General features: G+C 44.8%; 1 protein-coding gene across 3 annotated transcripts in view; it reads right to left on the bottom strand.

Annotated features, from left to right (window-relative positions):
• The window catches only part of PAK1 (p21 (RAC1) activated kinase 1), a 138,196-nt gene that overhangs the window by 75,609 nt on the left and 50,388 nt on the right, over window positions 1-12,199 (bottom strand). For 2 of the 3 annotated variants that reach the window (XM_053310631.1, XM_053310633.1), the window contains exon 2: window positions 2,746-2,802. The exons of the other annotated variant lie outside the window; for it this stretch is intronic. The gene's annotated coding sequence lies outside the window, so the exon portion shown is untranslated. The remainder of the gene's footprint in view (window positions 1-2,745; window positions 2,803-12,199) is intronic. 3 annotated transcript variants of the gene reach the window in all.

Consider the following 12,199-nt stretch of genomic DNA (forward strand, 5'->3'; position numbering starts at 1 on the left):
ATGCCGTTGGAAGCCTACAGCAGGAGTTCAGGGCATGCCCTCTCTCCTGCTGTTGCTCCCCTGCAACTACTATTCAGAGGCATCCTGTCTTGGAGGTTGGAGGTGACCTATAGTCCTCCAACTAGTAGCCAATGATAGATCTCTTCTCCATGAAGTTACCCAAACCCCTCTTAAATCCATCCAGGTTGTTGGCTGTCACCACACCTTGTGGCAGAGAATTCCACAAGGTGATTATGCATTGTGTGAAAAAGTACTTCCTTTTAGTCCTAAATTTCCTGGCAATCAATTTCATGGGATGACCCCTGGTTCTGTTGTTATTTGAGAGGGAGAAGAATTTCTCCCTCTCCACTTTCTCCACACCATGCATGATTGTATAGACCTCTATCATGTCTCCCCGCAGTCATCTTTTTTCTAAACTAAACAGCCCCAGGTGTTGTAGCCTTGCCTCATTACGTTCTGTGTGTATACAGGTACTGTATCTGTGCATCTGTATATGTTTTTGTGTGAATGACTGTGCATGTATTCATTTTAAAAGTGAACCTGGGTACAGGCCCCCTGAAATAATACAGATATTATTTACATTACATTATACAGATGATAATACAGGAAGTGTGCTACTGAATGTGCACTGAAGATGGCTGACCTACTGAGGAAAGTACTCAATGTAGCCCCACTGAAATTGAAAAGGACAAGTTAAAAGTTTGTTCTCAATATGTCAATCAATATGTAGATAGGGCTCCAGAAACACTAGAATTGGGTTGAAGCATGACCCACTAGAGAAAGAGGGAATGGAACCAGTGTTCCCTCTAAGGCATGCGCACGCACACAAGGTTTTGTTTTTTTTTAATGTCTGTTCAGTTAATTTTAAATCACACTCAGATTGAATTAGGAAGGTCCCACTCAGAATATGTTTGCACACGCACTGCCTTGATGCTGCCACCCAGAACAAAATTCATTCTGCACACAGATAAAAAAAGATTAGAGAGAACACTGGATGGGCCCCTAGCTCAGTGGTGGAGCATCTGCTTTGCATGCATAAGACTCTAGGGTCAATCTCTGGCAGCATCTCCTGGGAGAGACTCCTGCCTGAAACCTCGGAGAGCTGCTGCCAGTCAGTGTAGACAATACTGAGCTAGATGGATCAGAGGTCTGACTCAGTACAAGGCAGTTTCCTAGGTTCCTATGTAAGAGTAGGAATTAGGTCCAAGAGAGCAAAATCTATGCTGCCACCCGCACCCCCACACAAAATCCTTATTTTTATTTACCGATGTTCAAGATTTCTTACAAATCATTAAATTTTTGGAATTGTTTTCTGAGCCATTTTTGGAAGGGCAGCATATAAATAAAATAAAATAAAAATAAAAATAAAAATAAAAATAATAAAATAAATTAAAATAAATAATAAAATTAAATTAAAAATTAAAAAATTAAAATTAAAATTAAAATAAAATAAAATAAAATGTTTTTCTTTTATTTTGTTCCATGTGTTTTTTTGTTTATCCGCAGAACCTTATAAAAACTGCTATATCACTGTTGGACACCTATCATGGCAACGCAAATCCATCCTTACAATGGAGGCATATTCATACATGGACATGCTGGTGAGAAACAGAAGGGGAAGTTCAGTGTCTCGATTACAATTCTTTAATATGTATATACAAATCTATATTTAGCTAGAGGCTGCAGAGAGTTTGTCCTGGCCTTCAGCAAGTTACAGGGAGAGATTTCAGATCTTTTAAAAAAGAGAGTACTGGATGTACAGAGTACTAGACGTGCTGTGCTCTGAGATAAACTGATTTGACAGGTACTTTTTCTCTATAGCAAGAACATTCTGAGAATGACTGGCATTTAATGGGACATATTTGTATTTCCATCCTTGCAGCCACCAATAAAAAAAGAAAATGCATTCTTTATTCAAGGTGTAGGGCTGCTTTTTATCCTTAACACTGATTGAGTGAGTAAGTGATTGAAAAAAGTAGTTCTTTAGGAATACCTGCTCCCACAATGTTTCCAGTCAGGAGGCCCATTCACAACCAACTCTGTTCTGTTCTGCTAATAATGTGGGCTTTATTTATTTTTACATTTATATCCCACTCTTCCTCCAAGGTCTACACGGTTACGTTTATCCCCACAACAACCCAGTGAGGTAGGTTAGGCTGAGACAGAAGTGACTGCCCCAGAGTCACCCAGTGAGCTTCATGGCCGAACTGGGATTTGAACTCAGTTCTCCCCAGAGATAGTCCAACACTAACCACTATACCACGCTAGCTCTCAGCCACACTCATGCCTCAGGCTGCCGAGTGTGGCTCAGAAGAGCCCTGATAGGGAGGGGAGAATTGCAGGTCTCATGAGAGGCCAAGCCTCCGCCATTTTTCAAGATGGCTCACTGGAAGATTTAAGGACTGGCACTGGCTCGAAGAGTTTAGGCGGCTTCTGGGAGGAAGCTCATGCGCATGAGGGGAGCTACAAATGCTTCAGCTACAAATCCTTCATGGCTGCTGGGAGGACCCTCCCATTTGCAGTGGCAGCAGTGCTGCAGGTCTCTAGGCCAAGAGTGTCACGCCACTGCCGCCACTGCCACAAGAAGGTGGGAAATGGGGCCTTGGGTGTCCGCCATGGGCCTTCTTATGAGCCTGGACAAGGGCCCAGTCTGGCTGGGCCGTGACATTGAACCTGCTTCTCATGCACATGACCACCTTTCAGCCTCAGTTCCTCAGCTGTAAAATGAGAAAAGCGAGGACTTACCTCAGGATTTTTGTCCGCAATCCTGTTTCACACCCTCTCTGTTGGATCAGGAGCCACCTGTGAGGAACACCACACAAATAATAAACTATATAATAGTCCATCAATCGTTCTGTATTTACAAATCAACTTTTCAAGTAAATGTGCCCTATCAAATACACTTTTCACCAAGCAACAGAATGTAGCTTGTGCAGGTAGGCATGTGCATGAAATTGATTTAGTGTTTCGTTCTGAGCTCTAAATGGAATGCTAAATCCATGTAACATCCCGTCAGAATATCCAGTCTAGCCAATTGTTCCAAACGGAACGGCCCGTTTCGAGTTGTAACGTTCCGAGCATCATTCTGGAATCCAAAATGGTGCTCTTCTTGCCCCTGCGCACACACAGCTGCCATTTGTCAGATTGCTTGATCACGATAGGTTGGAAAAAATGGATTTTAAAACATGAAGGGTTTTTGTTTGTTCTCATGTATAATTAATATTACCCTATTCTTTAACTTAAATGATGGGTGCATTTGCAGGAAATTCCTCCATTTGTAAAATCTTGCATCCAGACCTTCTTTTAGTCATACACCATCTTCAGCTGACGCATGCCTTTGCACTCCACAAACGCTTCTGCTGCCTTGAGACATGATACGCGGGAGGAGTGGGAAGTGGAGAGAGACCACACAAGTTCACTTGGGGTTTTTCATAAACATCAAAAGGACCAGATTCTAATGGAAGCTTCCAAGGCAGCAAAACAAATTTGCAGGCATGGAGTATCCACTTCTAATTGCTACCAAATTAATTAATTACATTTCATTAGTCATACAAATCCCTTTAGCTTTGCACCCACCCCTCCAACGCTGCCTTTTGATCTTCTCGTGAAACAAAGTAAATCTATAGAATCTCTCGATCAAAAGAGCTTAAAAACATATTTTTAAAAAACCAAAACAATCCAGCTCAAACTATCTTTCCAGATTAATTTTCCTATAGCCCAACTCTTTTCCAACAATAAAATCAATGCAGTTGCGATAGACCAAGAGTGACCAACCTGAGGCACACCAGCTGTCCCAGTCGCTGGGGAGTAATGGCAGGTGAAAGGGCACGCCCTCAACTCCTGTCTGTGACTTCCAGTGGCATCTGATGGGCCACTGTGCAAAACAGGATGCTGGACTAGATGGGCCTTGGGCCTGATCCAGCAGGGCTGTTCTTATGTTCTTATGTTGTTGGATTACAACTCCCATCATTCCCAGTCACAATACATTGGCAGAGGTTGATGCAAGTTGTAGCTCAACAACAGTGGATAGCCTCAGCTTGGCCGCTACAGACTTTGGACTTCAACCATTGCACACTTGGTGTTAGAAAACAGTCACACACACCCAAGAACAAGGAAGGGGCTGATTAGGTGATGCATGAGATAAAACCGGGGAAGTGAAAACGAGAATCTGCACTGTGCGTGCTGAGGAAAACTGCACTGGCTGAATTTCTGCCTTCCATCCATTCCTTAAAGGCACAGAGTTTCTCTCAGAGAAAAAGGTGGCAACCCAGCCAGGACCTACTATTGGCCACAGTCCTGCCACTGGAAGATTGCTCATCCTTGCCTGGTAGTCATTTGTGGTGGTTGTATTGCATCTTTTTAGACTGCAGTGCATTAACATCAGTAGCAGAGCAATCCACTTCTGTGCATTTCACACAGTCCCTGCAGTTTCACACAGCCCCATAAGCCCTTCTCTTATCTCCTCATTAGCTGAGATGAAAGGCGCTGGCTATGCCATGGTCCTTTTGCCCTGGGTCAAGTCATATGGAGGGTGCTGCGTTAGAAAATGGCACCCTAACTGGTGATTTCTGCCCAGAACGAGAGGAATAGCTGTATTCCTGAACTCTCTGGCACTGTTTCAGTTATCGTCATGGACATAGAAAGAGAATACAGGAAGTGGTGATGGATACTAGATTGGATGGCTTTAAAAAGGTAAAGGCAAAGTGTGCCGTCGAGTTGGTGTCGACTCCTTGTGAGCACAGAGCCATGTGGTTGTCTTTGGTAGGAGGGGTTTATCAATGCCATCTCCCACACAGTATGAGATGATGCTTTTCAGCATCTTCCTATATCGCTGCTGTCCGATATAGGTATCTCCTGTAGTCTGGGAAACATACCAGCAGGGATTCGAACCGGCAGCCTCTGGCTTGCTAGGCAAGTCATTTCCCATTGCGCCATTAGGTGGCTTGGCTTTAAAAGGGGCTTAGAAAAATTTGTGGAGGACAGGTCTATCAATGGCTACTAGTTTGGTGGCTACAGACTACCTCCAGCCTCAGAGGCAAGATGCCTCTCAATACCAGTTGCAGGGAAGCAAGAGAGAAGGCCTGACCTCACCTCACCTCTTGCCTGTGGGCTTCTCAGAGGCATCTGGTGGGCCACTGTGTGGAACAGGATGCTGGACTAGAGAGGCCTTGGGCCTGATCCAGCAGGACTGTTCTTATGTTCTTAATAGAGTCACATGTCATTGCTGTCCTTACTGGACCTTCTGATCGGAAATTACTTTCCACAATTGCATCTCACAGAAAGAGTTTTAGCACAGAGATGCCACGGAACAGAGTGATACCATCAGGGCCGACCCATTCATATGGGCAACCTAGGCAGTCGTCTAGGGTGGTACGTTTTAAGGAGCATAGGTGCCGCCACACCACCACTTCAGCTGCTGCCCCTGCTAGGTGGTAGAGAGATGGCAGCGCATGAAGAGGCTCAAGCTGGGCCCGAGCGAGCCTATCCCCCAGCGAAGGGAGCAGTGGCAGCAGCATCCCTAGGTGTGCTGCCTGTCCACCTACCTGCCAGTCACTGTCTCCTCTCCAGAGCTCAGACGCACATGAGCCACGTGCTGGACAGAGCCTAGTGGACCGGCTTCCAGTCCATTGCCGGGCCCAATTCAAATGGCTGGTTTTACCCTTGGGGCCAGAGAGCGCCCCTTGCCCTATATGTCCTGACTCTCACCTTAAGACCTTCTTTGGACGCCCTGGCCCCTGCCAAATGAGGTGAGGCATGGCAGGTGGTTACTAGGGAGAAGGCCTTTTCAATGATTTTTTTTAGAAAAAAAAGTTTTCTATCGTATTTTGTATTTTCTATTGTAATTTGTGTGTTATTGGATGTTTTCATTGTAGTGCAGCCAGCGTGGTGTAGTGGTTAGAGTGCTGGACTATGACCGGGGAGACCCGAGTTCAAATCCCCATTCAGCCATGAGACTAGCTGGGTGACTCTGGGCCAGTCACGTCTCTCTCAGCCTAACCTACTTCACAGGGTTGTTGTGAGGAGAAACCGAAGTATGTAGTACACCACTCTGGACTCCTTGGAGGAAGTGAGGGATAGAAAATGTAAACATAAATAAATAAATAAAAATTAATTGTGAGTCACCCATGGAACAATTTGTTATGGTGCGACTAACAAATAAAGTTGATTTATTAATAATAATTATTATTATTATTATTTATTTAGTGCCAGGCTCCTGGTGCTAAGGTGGTGAAGTGCAGGCCGGCTCAGGGTCTGAGGGCTGTCGTGGAGGAGTTTATCCCTAGGTGCTTGTACCACTCCTGACTGCTGGGCACACTCAGGGCTCCATACTTCTTCGAGGGGCGGCATCAAGTTCACACTTTTGTCCAGGGCACCAAAAATCCTAGGGCTGGCCTCCGGCTGAAATTCTCTGTGGGGTGGTGCAATGGTGAACATAAGAACAGCCCTGCTGGATCAGGCCCAAGGCCCATCTAGTCCAGCATCCTGTTTCGCACAGTAGCCCACCAGATGCCGCTGGAAGCCACAGACAGGAGTTGAGGGCGTGCCCTCTCTCCTGCTGTTACTCCCCTGCAACTGGTACTCAGAGGCACCCTGCCCTTGAGGCTGGAGGTGGCCCACAGCTCTCCGACTATTAGCCATTGATAGACCTCTCCTCCATGAAGTCATCCAAACCCCTCTTAAAGCCATCCAGGTTGTTGGCTGTCACCACGTCCTGTGACAGAGAGTTCCAGAATTGGATCACGCGTTGTGTGAAAAAGTACTTCCGTTTGTTGGTCCTAGACCTCCTGGCAATCAATTTCATGGAGTGACCCCTGGTTCTAGTGTTGTGTGAGAGGGAAAAGAATCTCTCTCTCTCCACTTGCTCCACACCATGCATGATTTTATAGACCTCTATCATGTCACCCTGCAGTCGTCTTTTTTCTAAACTAAAAATCCCCAGGTGTTGTAGCCTTGCCTCATAAGGAAGGTGCTCTAGGCCCCTGATCATCTTGGTTGCCCTCTTCTGCACCTTTTCCAGTTCTACAATGTCCTTTTTTAGATGTGACCAGAATTGTACGCAGTACTCCAGGTGTGGTCGCACCATAGTTTTGTATAAGGGCATTATAATATTAGCAGTTTTATTGTCAATCCCCTTCCTAATGATCCCTAGCATGGAATTTGCCTTTTTCACAGCTGCCGCACATTGAGTCGACACTTTCGGAGCTCCATTTTTCGAGTTCAGCCTCTGCATTGTCATTATTTGTGCCCTGGGCAAATAATGTGCAAAGAGACACCTTTGGAAGTGGCAACTCTCTTCTATTCAGCAGAGAGAGAGAGAGCAACTGTTCCTATTCCTCCCAGCACTGCATCTCTCCATTGGCGGCGGCTGCCGTGCCTGTGACTGCGAGTCCTTTTGGGGCAGGGAACCATTTTCTCATACCTTTTACAAGTAAAACAGCTTTTAAGATTTTTGCGTTGAAAAGTATAATTAATCATCATCATCAGCTTCTTCAGCTGCTGTGACACGATTACCTATTACAGTTTTCCAGCCATGGTACAAGATAAGATTTAAATAACAAGAGCAATTTCTCGGCTGCCCGGAAGCAAGGATAGAGTCACAGGGACCAGCAGGGAGCTCTCCCATGACTAAAGAGCTCATTCCGTTACTTTCACCAAGCATACTGAAAAGAGTTACTGGAATGGCACCATCATCTATAATTGAAAACTGAAGTCTAAGAATGAGGCTGCCAGGTTTGAAGTCTAAGAATGAGGCCGCTACACTCACCTTTATCCTGCTGTCTTCACACAATCACTGTTGCCCAGAGCTGTGTGCATTCTGCAATTATATTATGCACACGCAGACATTTGTGTGAAGTACCCCACCTTAAGTGGCGCAGCGGGGAAATGTTTGACTAACAAGCAGAAGGTTGCTGGTTCGAATCCCTGCTTGTACTATATTGGGCAGCAGCAATATAGGAAGATGCTGAAAGGCATCATCTCGCACTGCACGGGAGGAGGCAGTGGTAAACCCCTCCTGTATTCTACTAAAGACAACCACAGGGCTCTGTGGGCGCCAGGAGTAGACACCGACTCGACGGCACACTTTACCTTTACCTTTTTTAAGCCATCCAACGCCTGTGGGCGCCAGGAGCTGAAATCGACTTGACAGCACACTTTACTTACCCTAGAATTAGCAACCTGAGAAACTTGTCTTCCTAGGAAGCTGCCTTCTGCCCTATCAGACCACTGGTCCACCTAGCTCAGCATTGTCTACAGTACACCGGCCAGAAGCAGTTCTCCCAAGGTTTCAGGAAGTGGTCTTTCCCAGCCCAACCTGGAGATGCTGCCTGCCTGGGACTGAACCTGGGACCTTCTACATGCAAAGCAGAGGCTCTTCCACTGAGCTAGGGTCCCATTCCTGAAACATTTAGATTAACATAAGCAGCTGCCTTATACAAAGTCAGACCCTTGGTCCATCAAGCTCAGTACCATCTACACTAATTGGCAGATGTTCTCCAAGGTTTCAGAAAGGTATTCCTCAGCCCTATCTGAAGATTCTGCCAGGGATTGAACCTGGGACCTTCTGTATGCAAAGCAGATGCACAGCCACAGAGTTACGCCCCGCCACCACTTCCGTTCTTCTCTATTCTTCTTTTGATTGAATCAAATTCCTAGCCTCTGTCACTAAGATAGGCTTGAAAATGTTTCTATGATGTGTGGTGGGCAGGCTCAGAAGCCTGGGGGAGGGACACTGAGATTTTTTTGTGCAGCATTTTAATGTCCATGTTTTATGCTGCAACATCATCTGAAGACACTAGCAGTCTGAACAGCTCTGCTGGGATTTTTCCAGGCTTTGCATCCTCTATTTGTGGCAGCTGGACAATTTGGCTTTCTCAGCAGCAGCACCCGCCACCATCCTCTCCCTTCACCCCACTTTTTGTTCTAGATGGTGCTCTGGAGTTCAGTTCTGCCTATTCAGTGTTTAAAAAGCAGAACATAAAAACATGTTAAGAGCAGCTCTGGGGAATCAGACCAAAGTTCTGTGGAGTTCAGCATCTGAATGTTTAGTCCAGTGGCTTATCGGACGCCAATCCAATCCTCTTGCACCACGGTTATCCTCCCTATCCACTGCGAAGACACAGCAAAGCATGGCGGATAAAAGGGAGCATTAAGAAGTTTAGAGTTTGGTCAACTGGAAAGGCTGAAAAGATTGAGCCTTTCCAGATGACTAAATCGGAAAAGATTTAGTCTCCAGATCCACTTTTTATTTATTGTTCAGTTTATACACCGTATTTATCCGAATAAGAGACAACCCTGGATGTAAGAGGGCCCCCTTAAAAATGGGTTACATATATGTTCTACTATTTACCCAAAAGAGGACCCTAAGTTTAAGACAAACCTCCAAATTCTAACATCAAAGAACTTGGAAAAAACTTAAATCTTAGATTAAGGTAAATACAGAACCGCGTTTCATAAAAACTCATCCCAAGAAGGTTTACAAAAGTTAATAAAACAAAATTCCATAAAATCACATTAAAATATTGAACTCAATTAAGACTATAAAAGCCATTAAAGAATACCATTAATCAACAGCCATAAAAAAAAAGACAGAGCGGTCGAAAAAGACAACCCCTAAGGGGTAAAAGCCTGAACATGTAAAAGAGTTTTCAGGATTTTTTTAAAAGCAGCCGCAGATGCCAGAGAATGGACACACACCAGGAGAGCATCCCAGAGCCTGGGGGCAACAACAGAGAAGGCCCTGTCCAGCATGCACAACAATCAAGCCTCCAATGTTGGCACACAGAGGATGAGGGGTCCCGCCAGAAGAATCGCAACACAACTTTTGGATTGATATCTAGGTCCTCTGATTGGTGCTATGTAAGTGGCACAGTGGGAAAACGCTTGGCTAACAAGCAGAGGGTTGCCAGTTTGAATCCCCGCTGGTACTATATCGAGCAGCAGCGATGTAGGAAGATGCTGAAAGGCATCATCTCATACTGCGCGGGAGGCAGTGGTTAACCCCTCCTGTATTCTACCAAAGACAACCACAGGGCTCTGTGGGCATCAGGAGTTGAAATCGACTTGATGGCACACTTTACCTTACCAAAACATGGTTTGCAAATTATATTTGATCATGGGTTTCCTCAGAAGCTTTCCAGGGGTTCCTCAATAAGCAGGAACTCACTGATGTCAGCCAAGCTTACCCTAGGGATAACTTCACCACCAATACCGATTTTTCCACCTGAAAAGGGCAGCTAGGTATGCTCTAGATCAGGTGCTCCCAATCTTGAATCCCCAGATGTTGCTGGATTACAGCTCCCATCATCCCCAGTCACAATGGCCATTGTGGCTAGGGATGATGGGAACCTCCTGTCTTGACTACTGCAGTGTGCTCTATTTGGGGCTGCCTTAGTGCATACTCCATAAACTGCAGTTGGTCCAGAATATGGCAGCCAGATTGGTCTCTGGGTCATCTTGGAGATACCATATACTCCTGTACTGAAAGAGCTACAATGGCTGCCATTAAGTTTCTGGGCAAAATACAAGGTGCTGGTTATAACCTTAAAAGCCCTAAACAGCTTAGTTCCTAGGTATTTAAGAGAACATGTTCTTCGCCATGAGCTCCACACCACCCATTGAGATCATCTGGAATGGTTTGTCTACAGTTTCCACTGCCTCTTCTAGTGGCTACTCAAGGACGGGCTTTCTCTGTTGCTGCACCAGAGTTGCTAGACTCTGGAATGTACTCACTACTGAAATAAGAGCCTCCCCATCTCTGACAACTTTTAAACAGGCAGTCAAGACACATTTGTTCACTCAGGCTTTTAATCAGACTTGCAATTTTAACAGTTATTAATGTCGTGTTAAATTCTAAATTATTATAATGTTTTTAAGATTTTAATTTTGGTTTAATTTGTATTGTTTTATTGTAAACCGCCCAGAGACAAGTTTTGGGCGGTATATAAATGTGTGTTAAATAAATATAATGAAATATTAATTATTAATTAAATAAAATACATGAAATAAAATCTGGAGGCCCAAGCTTGGCAACACCTTGGACTAAGCCCCTGCTAACTTGGCAAAGAGGCACCTTTTAACGTGGTGATTCTCTTTATTGAGCAGGGGTAGAGCAACTGGCCCTATCCACCCTCAGCATCCCTCCAGTGACGGTTGCTGGTGTATATCTTATGTTTCCTTTCCTTTCCTTTATTTATTTATATATTTATTACATTTATATCCCGCTCTTCCTCCAAGGAGCCCAGAGCAGTGTACTCTATACTTGAGTTTCTCTTTCACAACAACCCTGTGAGGTAGGTGAGGCTGAGAGAGAGAAGTGACTGGCCCAGAGTCACCCAGCTAGTTTCATGGCTGAATGGGGATTTGAACTCGGGTCTCCCCGGTCCTAGTCCAGCACTCTAACCACTACACCACGCTTGCTCTTTTAGACTGTGAGCCCTCTGGGGACAGGGAGCCATCTTATTTTTATTTATTATTTCTCTGTGTAAACCGCCCTGAGCCTTTACCTGCCAAGATTATCTCCACGACTGACCAGATACTGACATCAAAAAAGTGAGTTTTGGGCAGTATAGAAATCTGTCAAATAAAATAAATAAATAAATCTCCAGGAAACTCTTAAAAGCAATCCTAGAGGTTTTAAAAGCTTGATATAATAAAACAATATTGGGAAAGGAGTGGGGGGAGATCTCAAAGAACAGCTTAAGAGTTGGCAACCTTACTAATGGCAGTAACCAGTTGTAGAGAGAATGAATTAGTATTTGGTAAAAGAAAAAAGAAAAAGGAGCCCAGATCTTGTAAGGCAGGCAGACATCAAATTCCAAGTTCCTGATGAGATTCCCAGAAGGTCAGCAGATCCCCTATCCCCTGTAATTTAGCCCCACATATAGTTGAAGCCTTGGGGAGAACAGATGGTGTAAAGGAGGAATGCAAGAGACCATTTGCATCTAAATAGCGGAAATAAGAAGAGAGGGACACATCACCGGACAACAGGCTATGCTCACCTGCTGTTTAAATTCTCCCTGGGAGACTACTCAACTACAAGTATTGATGCTTTTGTAGGGAAGCGTGCTTTTTTCCTGAAGAGCAAACACAGCTTGAATCAAAAGTATCACCCAGACCTGTAGCACAGACCTGTATCTTACTTCACTGTGTCAATAAAAACAAAAAACCAGCTGTTTAAGGAAAGTGTGGCTCACTTCAG

This window comes from Hemicordylus capensis, chromosome 3, assembly GCF_027244095.1.
Source record: "Hemicordylus capensis ecotype Gifberg chromosome 3, rHemCap1.1.pri, whole genome shotgun sequence".
Lineage (NCBI taxonomy): Eukaryota > Metazoa > Chordata > Lepidosauria > Squamata > Cordylidae > Hemicordylus > Hemicordylus capensis.